This window comes from Gopherus evgoodei, chromosome 11, assembly GCF_007399415.2.
Source record: "Gopherus evgoodei ecotype Sinaloan lineage chromosome 11, rGopEvg1_v1.p, whole genome shotgun sequence".
Classification (NCBI taxonomy): domain Eukaryota; kingdom Metazoa; phylum Chordata; order Testudines; family Testudinidae; genus Gopherus; species Gopherus evgoodei.
The window spans coordinates 54,563,421-54,587,439 of record NC_044332.1 but is presented as its reverse complement, the minus strand read 5'-3'; the positions used below and the strand labels follow the sequence as shown (position 1 = coordinate 54,587,439).

General features: G+C 41.0%; 1 protein-coding gene across 9 annotated transcripts in view; it reads left to right on the top strand.

Moving 5' to 3' along the window:
* LYPD6B (LY6/PLAUR domain containing 6B) overlaps positions 1-24,019 on the top strand; it is a 108,275-nt gene that overhangs the window by 18,313 nt on the left and 65,943 nt on the right. For 2 of the 9 annotated variants that reach the window (XM_030580856.1, XM_030580854.1), the window contains exon 1: positions 12,355-12,616. The exons of 6 other annotated variants lie outside the window; for them this stretch is intronic. The gene's annotated coding sequence lies outside the window, so the exon portion shown is untranslated. Of the gene's footprint in view, positions 1-12,354; positions 12,617-16,860; positions 17,086-24,019 lie in introns of those variants that run through there. One more of the 9 variants, XM_030580858.1, reaches the window with a different exon arrangement.

The window sequence follows — 24,019 nt, the reverse complement described above, 5'->3', positions numbered from 1 at the left end:
GAAATTTTACCAAGAGCATTTTTTTTAACCAGTTCGGATCCCAGCCTGTCATCCTATTGACAACTCCACTTTATTGCCCTTTCTGACAGATGATACCTGGTATTCAAGCATGTACTTGTTAACAGCTCTTTGAATAGTGAACATCTAATAGCACATCACTGAGGTTAAGGTAATAAGTGCCTGTCAGTTGGCAGATACATTCTGATAACCTCACTTCTCTAAGTCTAAGGGGTGGTTGTTCACTTGGACGTCAGATTGTCATTCATTCTTTTTGGCTTAATACCAAAGCATTGTGCCTGTTCCTGTCCCATACAATCCTTTTCTGTCCTCAAATAGTGATCATTCCTCATATATAGCAAAACTATTTTAGTATACAAATAAAGCAGGAGAATTTACTACTTCAGATTTATTTACTGGCTAAGAAAAATGTGATCTACATCTCCATGTTTCCCATGGTTACAGTTAGTTTTTTTGGGTCATAGGATTATTTAATTAATGACAGGCTTTGGGGACAGGGCTTGAAAGATTTACACACCTAGTATCCTGGGACTTAAGCTCACTAGCCAGGGGGAAATGCCTGTTACCACTTTTCTCAGGGTCATGCCCCCTGCAATTTAAAGGCACACAAAAAAGAAAAAAATGGGGCTCCTGTCTTTTATTTTTCTTTGTTTTTCAGCAATGGGGAGTATTAGAGGATCTCTAATGTTACAGAAGATGTAAAGAAATACAGCTATTCAAGGATATCTTAGGGCATGTCTGCACAACAATGTTAAATTGATGTAAGGCAGCTTATGATGACTTAACTATATAAATGTATATACTACAGGGTTCCTCCCACTGCTGTAACTCGCCTGCTACGCCGACCTAATAAATCCACTCTGATGAAAGGCGATCCTAGGTGGTCGTCTAGGGCGTCAGTATTTGGGAGGCGGTATTTTGTGTGCTCCCCACAGGGAACGCGGGAGCTTCCGGTTCCACTCCCGTCGCTCTACCGAAGAAGGACCTTCTGCCACGTGCCACGGAAAACAGCGGCAGGCAATTGAGCAGCTCAATGACTGCCTCTGTCTCCTGCAGCATTTCGGCGGAGGGTCCTTCTTCGGCGGTGCAATGGGAGCAGAACTGGAAGCTCCCGCGCACCCCATGGGGAGCGCATAAAATACTGCCTCCCGAATTCTGCCTAGGGTGCCAGAAACGCTGGCGCCGCTCCTGAGTATAACATTTAGTACTTAAACCCATGTCTCTTTTTCGTGGCCCTTATGACTTAATCCCTCAAGTGGCATTAATACAGCAGGTTAATATGAGAGTCTCGTAAACTGGGGATGAGAGAACCGGGTATAAGACTGAAAACCAGAACTATCCTAGGTTCTAGTCCTGGCTTTCTGACTTGCTGTGACCTTGGCCAAATGACTTGACCTAGTCTGTTTCCCTATATGTAAAATCATCACCATTCATCTACTTTGTCCAATGCCAACATTGGATAAGGGTGACTTCTGACTGTTTCTTGGTTTAGGTAAGTACCTAGATTACCAGCAATCTTAGACATAAGCCCATTTTACAAATGGGGAACTGAGGCACAGAGAGGCTAGTTGACTTGCCTTTGGTCATACAGGAAGTCTGTGGCAGAATAGGGACTTGAACCCAAATGTCCTATCTCTTAGTCTAGTGCCCCACCACTACTGGATCATTCTTCCTCTCCCAGTTGTAAAATGGTGCTAATTATATTTACTTACCTGAAGGTATTGTGAAAATTAATTAGTTAATATTTGTACATCGCTTTTTGAGCTGCAAAGTGCACTCAATTAATTGTTTGATAAATTGGGCCTATGTTTTGTTTGGTGAATGTACTTAACATGAAACAATGGAACACAAGAAAATTCAAGTCTGTTACTTTGTAGAGTTGGCATGGACGTCTCCTGAGCTAACGGCAATCCCTCATTAACTGTGCAAAGCTTTACTGAAGATGAGTCTTTCTGAGTCAATATTTGTTTTTTCTCAGTAATGCTTTTGTGCAGCATTCTGGAGGTGCCATTCATGGCATGACACAGTTGCTATTCTAAATGCCATATTTCTGGGGTTTATCTATAGCTCAGTCATACAAAATTTGCTGAGTACTGAAGTTTATCTTTCAAGATTCGGCTTAGGAATGATGCATATAATTTTCCCCTATAAATCTATATGATTTTATTTGCACCAAGGAACCTTTAAATATATTGTATAAAGTTTAGCAGTTTAAAACTGGGTTACGCTCAGAAAACTGATGGTAAAAGTGACTCATTCAGAGGATTGTCTCTACATATTCACTATCATGTCTGCTTATTTTCCTGAATAAAGTAGGTTTTTACTGCATTTTGCACATTGGCACTTAATAGCCAATACAGTTAAAGGTGAATGATCTAGATTCTATTTTAAGTCTTGCATGAAAAGAATTGATGCACTGCATTTTACAGGGCTACTTGTATCAATATCTATTAATTTCAGTGGAATTTGGGTGTGTGCAGGACCTCTCAGAATTGAGGCCCTAAATTACTAGGCTGTGATTCTGATACTTAAAAAAAGTCTAACTTTAGTCATATGAACAGTCCTATTGAAGACTAGTGCAATGATGGATGAGAGAGAGAGAGAGTACAGCATAGGTTTGGTTTATACTACAGAGTTAAATCGAGGTAAGGTAACTTAAGTCAACCTAATTTTGTCATACTACAGTCTTGTTCCCACCAATGTAAGTGCCCTACTACAACCACATAATTAGTCTGCCTCCACGAGAGGTGTAGGGCTTTTGTCGGGGTAGTTAGGCTGACGCCATGTCTACGTAGGCGCTGCGGATTTCTTACATTGGCTGTTGGCTCTCATTCTTGTCAATTTCATGTCTCCAGGCTGGAGCTGTGAAATTGACAAGTAAGCTGGGCAGTCACTCTGGGTTGGAGATGGGGCTTCAATTAGAGCCCAGTTGTCCCCCGGGCTCCCTGATACCCAGCTCAGTCGAGAGCAGGGGGCAGGCCTGCTCCGGGTGGGGAGTGAGGAGCTGAGGGGGCAGGCGGCCTGCTCCCGGTGGGGAGCTGAGAGCCCAGAGGATAGCGGGGAGCCGAGAGGCCAGGGCAGAGCTGGGGTCCTGGCAAGGAGCTGTGTGCGGAGCTGAGAACCTGGACTGCCCCTCGTAAGTTGATGGAAGTGCTCCTGGTGAGAACGAGCACCACAGACAGAAGGAAAGTAGTGTAGACATGACCTAATGTAAGTCAGCTTAAGTTTGTAGTGTAGATATGCCCTTAGCCTTCAGTTTGTAGGGCAGACAGGAAAATAAACCCATATCTATAAACTGAGCAAATTTGATAGGAGTCATTTGGAATAAACAAAAATGTGTACTTACTCAGTTTTCAGCGTATAATAGCACTTGAAGATGTCTTAGGACAAATGTTAAAGCAAATCTGCCTAGCTGGTGAGCTAAAGTCTTTTTGAAAGAGTCAAAGAGCAAAGGCAGGATCAATATTTTTTTTACACAAAAAAGCTTTGTTCAGAGTTTTATTTCATCTCAGGTAACAGTTGAACTGAAGGATCTTCCTAGATTACTACTTGGACTATTTCTCCACCTCCTACCTCTAATTCTATAGTTTCATCCTGATCAAAGCCCTCCGTCTCCTTAGTTTTAGGATACCATGTACAGATGAAGTGTCATGGGAATGTTTGCACATGAATTTTGTCTCCACCTAACTTCCCCAGCTTGGTGGGCAATCATGATACAGTAACTCACAGACTCTATCATAGCACGTTGAGAACTGGATTGATGGACTCAATAGTAAAAGAGATCAGCCTTTTGCAAAGTAGAACACATCCTTCCAGACAGGTGTGGCAGCTTTTGAGGCTTTGGAAGTTAATTGGACAGGGAGATTATTTTTACAAAGGCATTATCTTTAATGGAAAAGAGCAATGGAAGGTGTAATGAGCTTTAGTTTCTGTTTTTCTTTCAGGAGCAAGATACTGGGGATATTTGTTAATGTTGTGACATTGAGCAATTAAACATGCACAAGTGGGAAAGGCCCATGAGATATGAATTCTGTTTCCATATTTATATTAAACAGAAGAGTATTATGAATAAGTTGACTAGACTTCATGCTGTGCTAGTCAAGTCATCTGTTGGGAATGGTGGAGTAAATTATGGTAAAAGAGATCAGCTTTCTGCAAAGTAGAACACATCCTTCCAAATAGGTTTGGCTTAGATCTGACAAACTATGTACCACAGATGGTTGCCATTAACAAGTTGGCACTTGCTAGCATAGCAGTTAGACTACCACGTTCCACCCCTCTCCCCTGCCCCAACACACACGGTACTTAGCATATGACAGACTTGTGAGAACTGTTAAGGAATATTGGCTGTTTAATTCCATCCACTATATGTGGGTAATACATTCAGATAACGTAACAGTGGGACCAGATGGTGCATGGAATTGGTAATGGGTCTTTAACATTTAGGTGAATCTAATCCAAAATCAGTAGTTGTTGAACATTCAAATCATGATAATGTCTAAAGGCTTAGTCAGGGCCCTGTTATGTTCGACACTGTACAAATGTACAGCTGTATGGCCTTACCTGTTGCACATTGTTCAAACTCAGCTCTGAAGACTGAATTATTAATTTCCTCATGGGCTTTTCTTTGGAGCACCCCACAACAGTATCTGAGTGCTTCACAAGCATTAATTTATCTTCACCACACCCCTGATAGGTATTAGCCCCATTTTACAGATGGGGAGAAGAGGCACAGATATATTAAGGTCCAATTTCCACTAATTTTGGTGACCAATCTGAGATGACTAGAACCGGATTTTTCAAAGCACTTAGCATTATATAGCACTTCCCCTTCTTCTCCTGCACTCCATCTCCTTGCCAGCTCTTTCTTCCTTCCTCATGTCTCCATTTCCCCCCACATACTGGTTCCTAATCCTAGTTTCCTTGTTCAGACATTCCCAGTCTCCTCTCTAGCTCCTTGTCTTATCTCTGTGTCCTCCCCTCCCTACATAACTATTACCGACTCCTAGTCCCAGCCTTCCCACCCCATCAGTCTTAGCCTGCCCTTCTCACTGAGGCACCCAGCCTCCTTGCTCATTCAGTCCCAATCTCCCTCTTCCAATTTCCAGTTTCTCTCCACTGTCCTCCAGTCTGTCACTAGACTCTTTGTCCCAGTTTCTCTAGTTTTCGTCCCCTCTTTTCATTTGATTCAGACAGTCTCCATGTTGCCTGGATGTCAACAGTGGGGTCATTGAGAGCACAGGAGAAATGCGATGCCTGTTGTCAGTTGCAGTGCCAGGCCCCACACTGGCCTGGAGCAGCTGGAGGCAGCCATTAAGGGAAAGCCTTTCTGAGCCCCAGTAGCCCAAGGCTGGAAGATGTGCAGTCTGGTTAACGCAAGGAGCAGCAGGAGGCTCAAGCCTGCTTTGTAAGGATAGAATCTTCAGACATTTTAGCTGCTCCCATTTAAGAAGTCTCTACTGAGCATGTGTGATCTGCAATCTTTCAAAGGCTTATTACTTGGACAAATTTGGGAGGATTTTCATGGGGATGGCAAATGGCACATCCCTGACACAAAGGCCATTCCATGCGAAATATCAAGTCTCTGCTCCAAAACATGGAGGCGCGACAGCTGTTCAAAGCAAAGGTCTCAATTTTTTTTTAACATGGTGTTACATGCCTGGATGCTCTGCAAGGACGAGGCCCACACACAGGTGAGTTAATTGGCTTTAATGAAGGTTAAGTGACAAACTCACAACGGGGACTCCATGCGTTGCTGCCACTGACTTGGGGAGTCCAACGCCCGGAAAGCTCGGCCAGGTGCGAAGTCCACTGCGCAATCCTTGGCCCACAGCAATTATAGCATTATGCTAATAGCATGCAAAGCAGCACATACATATGCAATAGGGGACTTTCCAACAGCAATGGCCACCTCCCCTGGCCTCTGGCCAGGGGCTTTCTGCAGTTCCCCAAAACACCGGGGCTTCCCACACAGGGCAGTTCTAACCGGTTATAAGCAGCAGCTGCTAGCATACTGTGTCCGCTAATAACCTCTCCTTGAGAAAGCGCAGGCCCTGTCTAGACCATAACAATGTCTTCCGAGGTCCCCTACACATGGGCAAAATAACTTATTTTTCTTTAGCTTCACTTTAGAAAATGACTGGAATGTTTTGGCTGAAATAAAAAACAAACACACACAAAACAGCTGAGGCATGCAAAATTTCAGCCAAATGGTTAAATTTTCACAAAGTTATAAACAACTGAAAATGTAATCTTATAATAGGAGCCGTCAGGCAACCTTAATAAGTGTGGCTATTATTACCTACAGTGACAGTCCTTGTGCAAAAGAGATTAGAAAACTGTTGCTGTCAGAAAACTGTCCGGTGGTCTGAGTCCAGTTCTTAGATGTACACATCCCAACAGGCACTGTTGTTGGCAGTTCATGCAGAAAAACGTAGTGAGCATGAAAGTGGAACTGCTCTCACCCTAGTTGTGTTGCCTTCAAATCAGAGATGAAGCATGTTGCCTTGGGGGGCTATCCATTTGTTTTGTTTTTTGCTAGGCTCAGGCCTCTTGTTGTTTTACATTGGATAGGCAGGGGAGTGGAAGCTGGGAAAGCTGAGATGTATTCCAACTTTGCCACTGACTGGCTGTGTGGCCTTAGGCAAATAATTTAACTTCTCTGTGGCTCGCTTTGTTCATAATTAAAATGAGACTAATAATATTTACCCACCTCCCTCACAGGAGCGCTGTGAGGATTAAACAATCTACTTTGATCATAACAATGTCTGTCGTGGCACTGCATGCAGAATTGGAAAGCATTGTGCCCATACAAAGAGGGGGATGCTGCCTCCCAGCTTCCCTCTCAGCCCCTAGCTTAAAGAGAAAAGATGTACTTGAAACAAAAGTGCAAAAACTTACTATATTAAGAACTTAGAAAGAATTCAGAAGCCATGGGCAGTGTATAACAACTTTATTGAACTACTGAGGTATGGACAATGCTACATGTTATGCACCAGTAGGTACATAATAAATTTACAAACTTTTAGTCTATACAATCATAGAAATGTAGGGCTGGAAGCACCCCAAGAGGTCATCTTGTCCAGCTCTTATGTTGAGGCAGATCCAAGTAAACCTAGAGCATATCTATTAGGTGTTTATCCAACCTGTTCTTAGAAACCTCCCGTAATACGGATTCCAGAACCTCCCTCGGAAGCCTATTCCAGAACATGACTACCCTTATGTTTAGAAAGTTTTTCCTAATATCTAACCTAAATCTCCCTTGCTGCAGATTAATCTGATTATTTCTTGTCCTGCCTTTGGGTGGACATGGAGAACAAATCAATCGTCATCCTCTTTATATCAGTCCTTAATGTATTTGAAGACTGTTACAAGGTTCCTCCTCAGTCTTCTCTATTCAAGATTAAACATGCCCAGTTTTTTTAAGCTTCCCTCACAGATCAGATTTTTCTAAATCTTGTATTAAGTTTGTTGCTCTTGTTTGGACTCTCTCCCATTTGTCCATATCTTTCCTAAAGTATGGAGCCACAGTACTCCAGCTGGGGCTGCCCTAGTGCCAGGTAGACCTGAACAATTTTATGTCCCATATATTACACATGACACTTCTGCTAATATACCACAGAATATTAGCCTTTTTTGCAGCTGCATCACATTGTTGGCTTATATTCAATTTGTGATTTACTATAACCTCCATTTCCTTTTCAGCAGTACTACTCCCTACCCGGTTATTCCCTATTTTGTAGTTATGCATTTTATTTTTCTTTTCTAAGTGCAATACTGTGCACTTGTATTTTTATTTAATTTCATCTATTCTCTAATTCGTCAAAGTTGCTTTGAATTCTAATCCTGTCCTCCAAAGTGCTGTCATCCACAAATGTTATAAGTATAAACTCCACTCCATTATGCAGGCCACTAATGAAAATGTTCAGACATTTACATACTTTCTATTATCTAGTCAGCATCTGCATAACACTCCCAGAAGAGAGAAGAGCAGTCTAGTAGGAGTAACAGCTGACCTCGCTTGAGACCTGTATAGGAGGATATGGATATGACTGTTTCTTTCTTTTTCCTGGTTACTCTGCATATTTGGGTGATAGAGGATCCTCTCCTTCCTGAACTGTCAATTCCCAATGAGGAACTCATATCCCAAATAGCAAAGAAATATTTACTGTAGATATGGATAACCGTTGAGCAGCCATTATCTTTAGTGCTAGACACAGAACAGGTGAGAGAGAGAGAAGAAGAGAAGACCCTGGAGCAGCTTTTCCAAAAGTTTGTCTAGACAAACGTGAAATAAAAGGAAAGGAAGGAAGAAAAGTCCCTGGCAGAACAGGGGCAGCTGTTGCGTGGTAATTGGAGGAAGGCTGTTGGTGGGAAAGTAGTTTCATGGAGTGGAGCTATGGAGCTACCAAAGTTCATGTCAAGTATAAAATGACTGAGGGTAGTTGTTCAAACACCAGCTATGCCTCTCTCTCTGTTTTATTCATCTGCATTTATGTGAGGAGCAAGAAACTGATATAGCCTGAGAGCTGTGGTGTTGATTGCCAAAATTCCCTCTCAAACCTTCTCACTTATTTTCTACTTCCAGGAAATCCTTTTCAACTCTGAAAAGAGACAGTAAAACAGAGATTAGGATTAGAGCACAATTTGCCTGCAGGTAAATGCCATTCATGTTTCATAATAACCTGCCTGAAAGAACCTGTGCAGTTTAAACACCTCTGTTCTATTAAAAGCTTGTGGCTGACAGGTGGTTTTGCTTTCACAAGTTAGTATCCCATCCCATCTCCACCCAGGAGACTCGATCTGTATAGCTGTGCAATTACCACACGAAACATATTTAACCTAATTATTGTTTTGCTGGAATATAAAGCTATCCTGGCAAATGCTGGATGCTTTAGAGCAGAACACATAATTAAGGGCCTAATCCTGTAAACTCTGGCTCAAGTGCAGACCAGTTGAAATCTGGCTCATTAAAGGTTTGGCAGGACTGGGCCATAAGATTTTTATTTTCCCGAAGTAAGTGGATGTGATTTAATACAGGTAGGTTAGCAGAAGTTTGAGTGATGAGCTTTGGCATTTAAAAAAAAATCAAAATCAAAATCAGCCAATACAAGTGCTTGTTGTTCTGTTAAGCATAGATAATGTATTCATCATATTAAGACACAAATACAGACAGTCTTTGCTTCAGTGACCTTCCTATCTAAAAGTTATGGTGGAGGATAATTTAATGAAACTTGCTAATGGAAGTCCTGTATTGTTAAAGGTTCGTTGTGTAGCATCTTCAGTCCCAACATACGGGGTACCTCTGTCTGTGTCCTGCATCATCCAGCAATTCCAGTTGTGATACTTTCCTGAGCAAGGAATAATAGTCAAGCTAAATTGTGCAGTGCTCTGAAAGAGAGAGGCATTTAAGACCAGCATCTTCTATGCATGTTTTAAGTGGTTCCATTATGAGGATCACAGAGCAAAGGACTTTATAAGAAGTGATTTTTATTTTGGTAATCCTTTGATATGACAAATAACGTAACTCTTTTATTCTACGGGATCTTCTAGCTATAAACATAGGGGGTATTGGAATAGATGCGTTTTATTCCTAGTAGCATTTGTTTAACAACTTTTGTGTTTCATATTACCTCCATACATCTAGTGCAATTTCCAAGTGAATCCCACATTTCAGAAGATTTTGAGATTTAAAAAGATTTCAAGACTAAAAAGAATTTGAATTACATATACATTTTGTCTGTTATACCAAATACCAAGAATAAGAATGTTTTCAAAGCCTTTCCTTAAAGAAAATAAGAGGGTTTAGAACAACAGAGCATTGGAAGTTAAACTGCATAATATTGAAGGAAAGCCCCTAACAATTTCCCTGTGAAGGAATCTGGTTAGGTGGTTAATGATCACAAATGAACCAGGCTTTCTACTTCATTAGTTATAGGAAATAAGGGATTCAGTGTGTGTAACAGATGCATAACTGCTTGAGAGAAATTAGGTGTAGGGTTGAGAAGGAAATTTGAACTGGCTATGTGCAGAGATGCTATATAACACTTTGTACTCTCGAAGCTCTGAAGTGTAGGCTTGAGCCCTAATTTATATTCATTCAAGTATGCTGTTAATTGAACATAAATCTGAACCTTTTTAGAAACTATTAGTCATTCAAAAATGAAGGGCAATTGTCACTATGTTAGTTTGGAAGATTGCAGAGTGAATTGTTAAAATAAAGTGAACTTTGCGCACTTTTGTACGCTCTAGGATAAACTGAATTTCAACATTCAGGTTCACAATAGCTTCCCTGCTACCCCTCCTCAAGCACTAGAAACAGCTTGCAGAACAGACATAAGGGCACTGGCCCTTTAGTTGGAGCCATTTTGTGAGCTCAGAGGGCCAGCCCCTACCTCTGTGTGTTGCTGTGGCACCTCTTGACCAACCCCAGAATTTTCTTGTTGGAGAGAGGTGTTGCCATTGATCAATTTAGGGGGTCTCTAAAGGCAGCTAAGATTGGCTGATGGGACACCACCCTTAAAAGGCAGTTTAGAAGCAGGCCTCTTCCTGTTCCATCTCTGCTATCACAAATATCCTCCTTCCTGCAGAGCTCACTGGTTTTGAGCCATTTTAAAGTGTTGCTTCCTGTTTTTTATCATGCTTTGGGTGATTGTGGGGATTTTGGTTATCAGATTGTGTGGATTCTTTTGGACTTTGAAGCAATTGTGCAGGTTATGTTAAATGGTCACAAAATACCCAAGATATGAGCATGGGTGTTGTGGTTTAATGTACTGATATGTTTTTCATAGGATTGCAACAGAAACAATTTGTCAGTGTGATGGCTGCCATCTTGGTCAACACACTGGGAATTCAACTCGGGATCTCCAGAGCCAAAAAACCCTCATGAACTACTACCACTTGAGCTAAAGATCATTGACTAGGGCTGTAACAGATTCATGTCCTCTGCAGATCAGGCACAGGAGAGACTTATAACACACATTTGCCTTTTGGTTACGTTAGCAGCAAGGATCAGTCCCCTATTAGTGGGGTTAGAATCCTTAAGGTGTGCTGGTTGGTTCCCTGCCCATTGGAGGTTGGGAAATAGGGTAAATGTCCTTTTCTGCATTAGCCTTTCTTCTGTGCTGATGTAAATTAGATTGGCATGAACACCTTAACCCTTGTTAGGTCAGGCAGGTCCCCATGCAGTAGCTTGCATGAGGCCCACAGGCTTGGGATTCAATGGGTCTGTCAGGACATTGGCGTTAGGTCTTGAACAATTAGTGTGGTTTGGTTTTAAGTACTGAAATGGGGGGCAAGTGGATGGTGGCCTGAGGTCTTTAGATATTAGTTTAGTTGTCATTTTAAGTTATGGATCAAGTTGTCGTCTTAGTCAAAAAGTATCCATCCTCATTGATGCCTGCCATTTGTAATTACTTGTTTGCCCTCAATGCTCTGAAATCTGACTCCCAAGGGATATGTAGTGGTGTTGCTAGAGACAATTGCAGAGGACAACAGCCAGTTTAGGATTTACACGTCCAAACTGGGTGAAGAGAATCAGCTGGTGAAATCTATACTGATGTTAACCAGGTGGAAAATGTTCTAAGCCTAATATTTTCAGACTGAATCGCATGCATGCAAGCTTTGCATGTATGCTAAATCTGCATTTACACATGCTAGGTGGGTTCTGTAGAATTGACTCCTTTTTTTTGGTGCAAATGCTGTTTGTTCAAATGCAAGTTCTGTAAACACAAGATTTGTGGGTGCCACCTAGTCACCAGGATCTGAAATTCTGACCTTTTTTGTCAACTCATGTGTCTGCCCAGAGATAGTCATAGGTAAATGCCAGAGTAGATGTCCCACCTTTTACTGTCCAGCATTGACTCTAGTAACATTCCAGTGATTTGACAAATAAGGGGTTGTTTGGCAGGGAAAGTATTGTTTGCAGCAATCCAAACAAAGCCAGATGCAGCAGGCACAGTGGGGTAGCTCAGAAAGAATAAATAGAGGAAGAAGGGAAACTTCTAGTTGGCACACTCAATTTACACTGGCTTCAAAGCCAGAAGTGATTTTATTGATCAACCAGTCTTGCAAGGGCAAGCTTTGAAATAGTAGGGTTGCTGTATTATTTGTACTGAGTTCTCTTACCTTTCATCAGTGCTGAGCTAGGGAGCAAGAGACTGGTATTAAAGTCCCTTTTATGCTTTGCATAATGTGTGTTAGTCTCGATACATAGCACATTTAAATTAAAACTGAGAAACTCATAGTTTTCCATCCGGGTTTGTGTCATTTTTGAGTTGGGCAGAAACAAGTCACTTACATGTTGACATCTTTACAGCAGCTCCGGGGGGAAAAGAAGGCCAGAGGTCTCCATAAAATCTAAACTTCATGTTGCCCTGGACAACTAATTACCTGGCAAGGAATGAGTCCAAGAACTGTCCAACCAGTATAAAGCAGCCAAAACTTCATGTGATAGCACCTGCACCAGTGTAAATAGCCTGTCAATTCTTATCCACTCTCCATTTTACTTTGCATTGGGGAGGCCCACCTGGGAAAAACAAAGCAAATAGAAGTAACCTCTATGGAATGACAGCCATAAAGGAGCCATTGGCTGGAAAACGTGAGTAAACCTTCAGAAAAGGAAGCAAGTCATTTTTTAAAATCCTTCCCAGTTCTGTTTTTCATTTAAGAATAAAGCAGCTTAATAAAATGACTAATACATTTTTGAGTGCTATATATATAATAATAATAATGGATTGATCGGTCCTGCTGCACTTTTATTTGCCTGTAGCTGTTATGTTTGAATTCCAAACTATTGCAATGTTACCCTCCCTTCCGGAGATTTTCATTTTTAGCTCCATTACTGAAATTAATCCTTCACGCCTCTCCCCCGCAAGTCAATAATAAAACTCCCATTGATTTGAAAGGGGCGAGGATTTCAGCTGTAGACTTCAAAATCACATAAGAAGAAAACAGCAACTCTGCGAAATCCTTAGACCAGTAGGAAACACTTGCGTGCCTACAGTGTGGGCCAGATTTTTGAATGGAGCTCAGCATGTTGGGTGCAGCTGTCTTTTGACAACCTGCCTAAAAGTGTCACAATGGGAGCAGTCAGGAGCTAAGCACTTTTGAAAATATGAGCTCTTCTTATGTACCTAAGTAGGAGGACTCTCTTGAGAAATCTGGCCAACTGGGGGTGCTGAACACCTGAAAATTTGGTCACCTCTAGGGAATTCATTCATACTTAAGAGAACCTCTGTGTGGTCCACATAAGCGTTAATTTGGAAGCGGCAACGTATTTCAGAATTACACTAGAAACATTGTTTGTGCCTTTTGGCTAGGGTGACCTGATTTTTCAAAGCAAAAGAGCTAGGACAGTATTTCACAGGGGCTTGGGGTCTGGGTGAGTGCATGGTGGAGAGTCAGTAATTGAGAGGTACAGACTAGGGAGGGTTTTGACAGCTTGGAGGGAGAGGCTGGAATCCCTGCCTTCCTCTTGCCTCCTTGTGCAGCTACACACTGTGGCTAGGAATAGCTCTGAAGCAGTCTTAAAAAACTTGACTGGGGGGAGAGGGGCTATGTTTAATGTAAAGATGACCAGAGGGCTTGAATTGCCCTGAATCTGAGAGAGTCATTGCTGGTTAACCTGATTACTGGTGAGAAGAATGGCTGGCTGGCTACACATGACCAGCCTGGCAAGTGGTGGCATCTGAATTTCATATCCACTTACTCAGCTTGCTGTCAATTTTGTTGACTTGGCTGGTGGTTCCTGCAGGCTGCCATAGTCTACAGGGGGTTACAATGCCTGACACACAATTTTTTTTGTGAGGCTCTGAAAACCAGGACACTGACAGTTTTTATTGACATTTTGGAGTAAAACTTGGGAAACTGAGTCACAAGTCCATCCAATTTAGGCTTAATCAATTTTTGCCTTTATTTATACAATTGCAGAGAGAATTATTGCCACTTATAATGTCTGGACATACATTTATGTCAGACAAATAATAACAGACTAGACAGAATTGGTAAATGGGCCCAAAGTTACCACCTTCTGGGAAATCATTGCCTTTTCTGACCCCTGGTCTTGTCTTTCCTTCAGTTTCTGGTCTGGTGTTTCTCAAGTTCGGTCTCTTAGAAATTTCTATATTATAGATTACTTAACCTTTATCCAGCTGGCTTTTAACACACCAGCCCTTTGGGTTTGTGGTAACTTGTACATTGTGCATATACAAATTTCAGTTACCCAACTACTGCATTTTTTTTCTGCTGGTTTTGTAATTTCAGTGCCATATTATTTTTTGTCACCCTGCCTTGGGTCTTCCTAAAAAAAGGTTTTTTTTTGTTGTTGCAGGTTTTAATATTTTTATCTAAAAACTTCCAGCTCTGTTACCTTTGTTCTGTCAGCAATAACCACATTTTAAGCAGCTCAGCAATGTATATCAAAGAATAGGCAAAAACACACACTTGCCAGCAATGCATTGGCCTAAGTGTCTCCTTATCTGTACTCATTCACTATAATAATTACACATCATTAAAATATAACAAAGCATTTAATTTCACCATTTAGCAATCCTTCATTTTTATTTTTCAATGTTATAAGTCAGTTTATGTTAGCCTCTTAATATATTTGAGGAGGGGAGTTTGGAGAGCACACCACGATTCTGTAACGAAGATAAAAAATGTTGACATTTAACATGGGTTTTTCATTCAAAGTCCAGTTTTGTGTGTGAATTATTATCAAGAAACTTAATTAGAAATTTTCCTGCAAATGCATTTTGAGAGGGGTCTCAATTTTAGGGCCTTGATAAAGTTGCTTTTAATGGTACCCCAACAGATACATTTTCCTATTTCAGAATGTGATTTGTGCTGAGAGTTCTTAAGATTTAATGCTTCTAACTTGTTCCTTCTGAGTCTATTGATAACCATGCTTGAGAGTTCTAATGATGGAATTTGGTGGAAGCTCAGAGGCATTTGTCTCTTAGGACAGGGCTACACTTGCAGATGTAGAGCACTTTGAGTTAAACTGGCCTTCATAGAGCGCAGTAGGGAAAGCGCTGCAATCTGTCCACACTGACAGCTTCAAGCGCATTGGCATGGCCACATTTGCTGCACTTGCAGTGGCACTGGGAGTGGTGCATTATGGGCAGCTATCCCAGCATGCAAGTGACTGCAACGTGCTTTTCAAATGGGGGGTGGGGTGGGGTGTGACAGGGAGTGTGTTGTGTGTATGTGGGGAGAGAGAGAGTGGGTTTTTGGGGGGCTGAGAGCATCTCGGCGTGCTGTCTTGTAAGTTCAGACAGCAGCAGACACCCCCTTCCCCCCGCCTCTCTCTCTCACTCACAGCATTCCACACTAATGGTTCCTTTGTCTCGGGGCAGATAAGCAATCGGCTGTCAGAAATGGAGCTATCAAAGGGCATATCTGCATTCCTGCAGTGAGTTCAAAACAAAGACAAGAGTGACCACGTGACTTAAGGGGATTATGGGATGTTTGTGGTTAACCACTTCTAGATGATGTCATGAGCCTTCTTTTACTGGGATGTTAAAATGCAATGGAGCAATAATAAAATTCACAATTAGATTTAATTTCTCTGTTGGTTTTTTTTTTTGCAGTGAATTTAATCAGCATATTAAATGGTTGTAATCTGTTGTGGTTGAACAATAATAGGAAGAGATACTTAATGGTTTGCTTGTAGTAATCTTACAGTATATGCCTGTGTTGTCCTGCTACTTCTCTGTTTCAGAGGCTTCTCCTGTAGGTGGAGTGTTAGTAATTTTCTAATATAGTAAATCACATATCTGGCCATATGCAAGATATGACATGAAGCCTCGCAGAAATCCTTTTAAACAAATATGACTGAAAATGGCCAGAGCCTGTGGGTTTTCTTGGCTACAGCTGTGCCTAATGAATCCTGACTTTTTGTTTCTTTGCTATCATGGATGAAGTTTACGGAAAGTACTTAAGTACAACAGTGACCTCGATCTTTGCACGGCAGTTAGTGGTTACAATTGAAGATATTTGCTATTGGCTTATTATTTAAGTGATGGTTGAAGTAGAGCTTTTGGGTTATTCTGGTTAGGTCCCCTTGTTTGTTACTAGTCACATTTATGGTACAGAAATTGTAGTACATGTATTTTCAACCATAAGGGCAAACGTACTACCCAGAATTCAGCCAAAGTAGTCTGATCAGGTAGACAGATGCCTGCGTTACGTTCCCTCAGACTATGCCATGCCTACAGAGGTTAATTCAGCTCAATGGCTGCAGTAGCCTCCTTCAGCTTTTACTCAGTCCACACATGTGGGGAGAATGAGACTATCAGTGCAGTAGTGGGTCCTCCATCTTCATCACTCCCCTTGCCAATCTGTGTCCTGGCCCCTCCTCCCCTGCACCTTCCATGCAGAGTTCTTTCCCTGAGCTGGGCTCTGTGCAGGAGTTACACATCCCTTATTTGCCACCACATTGCCACTTTCTCTCATACAGTGACGTGCACTGATTCCACTGCCAGCTAATGGCACTTGCATTGGGACTAATGGCAATTACCCCCTCATTTCTGTTTTAAAGGTATCAGCCGGAATCTGGATTGTTTAATGACATTAAGGGACTGATCCTGCAATGGTTTTGAGCATCCAAAACTATTGACTTCACTTGGAGAAGAGAGTGCTCATCATCTTGCAGTATTGGGTCCTCAGTACAGCCCTTTGGCTCCTGGGTGGTCCACTGGCACAGCTGCATTCTCCAATCAAGTTGAGGTGGAGTTTTTTTTGTTGTTGTTGTTTTTGTTTTTTGGCGGGGGGAAGGGGCATGTGGCGGCATTGCCCCTTCCCCCAAAACTGTATCTTTCCTTTCCACCCCCTTCCTGACTCTGGCCCTTCAGCAAAGCTCTAGGGCACATGTCCCCATCCCCTTGCCCTTCCTGACAGAGCCTGCATAGGGAAAGCATATGGGTCTGCACTCAAGGGCTGGAGTAAACAGGAGGCTGAAAAATTGAAGGTGAGATCAGGTTGAGCCTCACCAACATATGTCCCCGCCTGGAAAAACTATGCAAAGAGAAGCAGGAACATCCATCCCATTAAGAAGACTCCGGGGCTGTAAGTTATTTTGTTTTTATTTACAATATTTGATACTTTTCTAATTAGTAAAGAGTAGGGTTGAGTCTTTACTTAAACAGCACAGACATTCATATTTTACACTATAAAAAATTGAAAACACAATATAGTGTTCATAGTTGGACAAATATTTTGTTTTAAAATCAACAAATAGTGTGGGTCTTTTTAAACAAGTTTGTTAGCCCTGTGTTGCTTAATCTGTTTTATACAAAATTGTGTTTTTCCTGTTTGAACACCGCATTTTGCTCTCAACATTTTTTTAAAGTGTAGTTTTACTAAAACTGTTTGGTTTCAAAGATCTTGAAGCATTTCTTTGAGTGCATATTGCTAGGGATTTCTATCATTACAATTGTTTACATTAAAATGAAAAGGAAACATGCATTGGTCATTTACAGTGATGTCTACATGTAGGTAATAATTCAGATTAATAGTTTTCCTCAAAAAGTGTTAATAGTGGGCTGCAGTGCCTATTGCAGTTGCACAGGTGGGCCTCGGGGAAGAGAGTCTGGGAACTCCTGCCCTAACATACCATATTTTGTGCCAGAATTGACATGCCAAGGAAGATTTCCAAGTGGGGTTTTGGCATGTATTAAGCAGCAGCAGTAGTGACTATAAAGGTGTGAAACTTATCCGAGGGCTAGGAAAAAACATAAACTGAACAATAAAATTACCGGTAAAGTTTCATGTTTACTTTACTCATTTTACTACTGCAGGAAAAAAGTGTAATATACTCACAATGTAAACAGATGTGTTTTACATGTAAATATAGTTTGTGTCCTTTGAAGAGGTAGCTAAGAGACATGGGAGTCCTCTGAGAGGCTCAGGTAATAGCTATAATGCTTGTCAAGTGGTCATTCTCATCTAGCAAAATCCTCTTAGTATAGTTGAACATACATTCACCAGTAAAGCTTGTTTTTTTCTGTACCACGGATGTAGTTGTTAAACAGCTGCTTCCAAACCCACTTTGGGACGGAGTTCAATCATTAATCTCAATACAATAGTATTGGCTTCTAACAGTATCTGGTTTAAGTTGGATGAAATTTATTACATTAAACCCTTCGTAGTCATTTAGGGATTTTTCCAGCCACAAAGAGTACCACATATTTTTTTGACAATCTGCTATAGCTGTGGTGTAATTACAATTCTGCTCTGGACACAGATAAGTTTTGCCATCCTTTTTGTCCCATGGAAGAAAAAATATTCAGGGGTTTTATGTACCTCCATCCTAGCTACTCTGCAAATTTCAAGACTGATGGCAGTTTTGGTGGTGATGTACATATATTTATATCTCCCCTGAAATCTGAGGTTGATGTGATCAGCTTTACAATAAGATGGTTCAAATAAAGAACTTCATTATAACTCTTTCACAACCTGGATGCCTTTGCCATGAAAAGGTTAATAATGACTTAGTAGCACGTTGTGCATGGATGCACTTTCACATCCTGAATGTTGACGAATCACCCAAATATCTTTCTCTGCTGGACATATTAACCTGTCATTGTAATGATCAGTGATTCAGAAAACTTCCTGAATTTTTAACCCAGAAGAGGCTTTGGCTGCATATGCGTTTCCTGTAGTATAATGGCCAATAATATACCCGACATGCAAGGGCAGTTCCTGGAGGCCGCAGCTATAATTGTATACTAAACACTTAATAAAAAGCACATATATCTTTTTCTTCACCTCAGAAATATGTGCCACAACACCTATTAATGTGTTTTTTCTACATTTTGATCTTGCCAGTGTGTAACAACTCAAGAAAAATTAAAGCTTAAGATCACATTTCAGAGCGTGACTTGGGGTCTTGAATAATTACTACCATGTCAAAACTACAAATTATTGTTACTTCCATGATCTTTACAGCATTACTCACATGCTTCTGGCTGGTTTCTCTCTCTGTGTATGTATGTGCTTAAGTAGATATATGTATATATCATCCAAAACATTTTGGGTCTGATTCAAGCTGATGATAAACATAGATGCCCCTCAGAAAATCAAGTTCAATCTTGTAATACACTTCAGTTTTTTCTGAGGCCCATATTTTAGCTTAAATTTGTAGAGGAATTCCATGTATTTGGAGTGATGTTCATAAAGTACAGGCAATATACGGGCCTAAGGAAATCTATCCAAACTTTAATTTGGATTGAATTAAACTGCTGGCACAATTAATTTCTGTTGCCGTCTCTCTTGGCCAGAGAATAGCTGGACATAACAATAGCTGGACATCATGAATAGTATTTATAATTCTCTGTATTGGATTTGGTTCAAGATTGTCTCATGTAGTGCTACAGAAGCTTCAATTGTTTTTAATGTATGTATTTCAGTAAAACCATCTGTTGTGCAATTCCAAAGATACTTTGTGCAAAGAAAATGATGTTGTCCCATCAGAGTATGATCTTGAAAATAATTTTAAGATCTAACTGAGCTGTAGTGTCTTTGCTAGGACAGAATAATTTGGTTTTGGTTTAATGATGCTCTAATTGTTCAGAAATGTAAGAATGTGCAATAGAAAAGTCCCAAAGTTCATGCTTTCCATGTGCGTGCATGCACAGCTGTCCTAGGTGCATGCAATGCTAAGTGTTTCCTGACAGGTGGCTGACAAGTACAGCTGGATCCCTTTGCAGCCTTAGTACTATTTGTAGTCAAGTATTGTCAAATGCCTGCATGACCTAGCAGGAGTAGATGATGAAGCACTATAATGGCTCCATATTGTTCTTCTCTAGCAGAACTCCCTGAATAGTGGTGAGTAATTGGTTCTCCCCTTCTGGGGTCCCAGAGGGATCATATGATCACTGCTTCTTTTCAATATCTACATGAAACCATTGGGAGAGAGAGTGAGATGCCATGGACTTGGCTGCCAGTATTGGGTCAATGATGCTCAACTCTGTATCTCATTCTCAGCTGATGCAACCACTGCTACTGCTAAAATGTCAGAATGCCTACAAGATATTGGCTCTTGGGTGAGGAGTAGCTGTCTCAAGCTGAATCCAGGCAAAATTGAAGTTATGGCTCAGATCACTGTGAGCATATCAGGCTTGTGCTCAAGTCTTTCCCCTGGCTCCCAGACCTCCTCCCAAAGCCAGTTTAAGACTTTGGTCCTAATTTTTAAAGCAGTTAATGGATCAAGCCTCAGCTGCAACCAAGACTAAATTTTGATTTATGGACCACCATGATGGTTGTTCTTCTTTAGACAATGCATATTTCAAAGCCCAGGCACAGAGTACATGAGAGCTGGGGTCAAAGCATCCTCTGTTGAGGACATCCAGCTATGGAGCAATCTTCCACAGGAGACCAAGAAATCAAGAGTCTGATTATCTTTAGGAAATATTGGAAAGCCGCCTTCTTTGAGAAGAAATTTCTACCGTTAAGTGATGCTCACAATTAAAATACTCCTTTTATTTCCAACCCCCTGCTAAGTATCTCACAAAAAACAAAACCTTACCTGCAAGCAAAGCTTTGACCCTATAAAGGGAGGAGGGTCAGAGACTCCATGAAATCCCCTAGTAACTCTGCTATTGTTGCTGATTTTATGTAGAAGACTATGGTGACGGGTAGCAGTATAAAACCCTAATATAGAGTACAATCAATTTCAGTTGACTTCCATTGGAGTTAAGGATGCACAGTTTCTCACAGGGTTTCTACCCTTTAAAACACATGGGCTGTGGAAAATATTAGGTTTTTCAGAAAGCAGTTGTGTTTATCATTAAAAAATCGCATAGTATCTTCAACAAGTGAGCTCCACTGGTCTTTTTTCCAAGTATGGTTTTCAGGGATGTTACAGGAGAAACATGGAGTTTGAAAGACAACTATTAAAGATATTTCACCCTTCAGTATATACTGGAGTGCAATATTACTGTCTGAATGAAGATTTGGCACTTTTCTGTAGCTTGTGAGGTTTCTGAATAATGCCTTATGCGTTTACTCTGGCAGGGACGGCTCCAGGCACTAGCACGCCAAGCGCATGCTTGGGGTGGCAAGCCACGGGGGGCCCTCTGCCGGTCACTGCGAGGGCGGCAGGCAGATTGCCTTTGGCGACATGCCTGCGGAGGGTCCGCTGGTCCCACGGCTTCGACAGACCTCTCACAGGTGTGCTGCTGAATCCACGGGACCGGGGACCTCCCGCAGGCAAGCCGTCGAAGGCAACCTGCCTGACGTGCTTGGGGTGGCAAAATACCTAGAGCCACCTCTGCACTCTGGACATGGGGCAGTCAGTGTCATTGTAATCTTATTTTTAGTGTGAAAATAAGGTACCAATAAGACAATTGGCATTTTTCTTCCTGGTCTGTTTCAACTTTAATATCTTGGGCTTATTCTAGAAAAATAAATTTGTGTGGTAGCCTTAAAAGATGGTATCAAGACAATGGAAGAGCACAAGAAACCATTGCTGAAAGAGAGGTCAATGGTGATACATGCTATTATATTTTGTGCTTGAAAAGCAAGAAAAATGGAACCCAAAATAAACAGTGTAACTTTTTAAAGAAATAGTCACAGACCGCAGAATGATGAGGTACCAGCAGTAAAAGTGATGTATTCCCTGCACCTTCCCACACACCACATATTTGAGAGGAGAAATTGCTTTGTAGATGCAGAAGACCTAAAAAGTCAGCCTTGTTCTAACATGGGACTGGCAGCAGGCCTCAAAGAAAGCTTTTGGGAACAACGAAAATTTTAAAAGCTCAAATTTATCACCACACAGAGGTTCATACAGGGCTGCTTAGAGAGTTGATCTGTAATGACAGACACAAGCAGAGAGACTGGTTGTACACTGTAGACCAGAAATCCAAAACCCTTTTACAGTCCTGGCTTCTATTTTTTCCAGTCTTAATTTATAGATATTTCCTGAACATTAGCAGTTGCCATATTAGCATGGACAAGGTCTATCTATTCCAATATCCTGTCTCCAACAGCGGTCAGTACCAAGTGCTTCAGAGGAGTTTTCTGACTTTTTGGGATAATACTTCTAATGGTGCTGTACTGTCTAATGAGAAATTCTACATAATATTACCCTGAATCAGCAGGAATCATAGTTCTTATAGCTTTCACTAGGATTTGTATCAGGCTTTTGAGAGCCTACAATATCCTGTTTCACACTAAGACCTGGATTCAGTGTGTCAGTGGCCACAGAGGGAAGCTGGCACAAAGCCCGTGGGACCTGGAAGGTAGGGTTCTGCATTGCTGACCTAAGTCTAGTCTGGGCTCTGAGGAGAGGGTGCACAGCTTCATGGCCCTAATTCAGCACAGCGTGTATGCATGTGGTTATGTTCCACTGCAGGAAATGGAATGTAATCACATGCTTAAATGTTTTGCTAAATTGGAGCTATGTAATTTAAATACAGAGGGACAGATGTTTCTCTTATTTACTTCAGTGTGTAGGTGGGGTCACTACTGAAGTCAGTCTAGGTACTCTGGGGTGTGTAATTGACAGCTGAACCTGAAGGAGACTTCAACCTTGACATCTGTGTGATGTCTAGTTTAACACTGAAACATGGTGAGATACAACAGAACAGCGTTGGAAGTTTAAACGTTATATTTTTGTTATAGTTGAGTTGGCATACTATCCCTACCAACCCTCTGGGGTAGGTAAGCTTTTTTCAGAAGAGTAGAGACAGAGCCACAGACCCGGTGAAGTGATTTGTGAGCAGTAGAGCTGGGAATAGAGTCCAGGAATTCTGGCTCCCAGTGACGTGCTCTAATCATGGGGCTGCACTGCCTTCCCTATCTTTGTAAAAACAACAACCCCAAAGTAAAGGGGCTGCCTGTATCTTTTTAAATATTATGGTACGTTTCAAGGAAGCTGCACAACTCTTGTGATGTAATATGATTAAATCTGTTGCAAGAATTATGGTCTGGAGCAATTTATTGTTTTTTACATTATGAAGTCTCTATGACTGAAGTACTTTATGAATGCCTGAATTTAATTTGATGAATAAGAGTTGTTGTGTGCTTGAGCATCATATTATATCTATCTCTGACATTAGGGCAGTATTTCCCTGACACCATTTGCTTCAAGCTCTTGGGGGAAAGTCTTTCTTTTGTAATGTTCTTTTAATCATGACATATTTTTTTGCTTCTGGACTTTACACATTAACTTTGAACTTCAGAAGGATGTGAGAAGCATAGACTTCTATTACATGGTTTGGCTCTCAGCCCACAGAAACTAGCAACAGCCACCTTCATTTCATTAAAAACAAAATTTGAAGAATTTCAGGGTCATAACCATCAATCTGTCAGCACAGTTTTCTCAAGGAGGCATGCAACGCTCAAAAAATAAAATATAAGGAAGGAAAATTGCTGAATGAGGTAGGTCATTTTAGGAGATTTTTGATGAAAGCATTGAAGCTTTCTGTTTAAGTTCCTTTAATGTAGTCAACAAAGCTTGAGATATGCAAACTGTTTTGAAAAGGCTGAGCAGTACTGTATATTACTGGTTCTTGTTTTAACTTTGGTAATACACATTTTATAGAAAAGCTGTTGGTACTCTGCCCGGGAGGATATTGTCTTCCTACTTGAAGAACTGCCACTCAGGAGATTTGATTTTTATTATATGCTCCTAATCCCTTTGAAATACAACCCTTCAATTAGCCCCAGGATAATTTAAAATAGAAGGCTGGTTTCATACTTGTCTATCACACCAAATAGCCTAACTTTTAGCAAATTAACTGTAACTTCTCTTAGAAAATACCCATAGCGTTATGTCTAGCTCAATGCATAGTATGGTTAGAAAATCAGAGTGGTTTGAATGTCTCAAGAATGGGATAGACAATAGTACTGAAAATTAAAACTGTTCAAAAAAATGTTGACAAAAACAAAGTTTTAATGGAAATCAAATGTTGTGAACATTTTCACGCTCCCCATACACCCCTTATTTTTTTATCCCCTCCACTGAAAATGTTACAGTTCTTTTATATAAATTGAT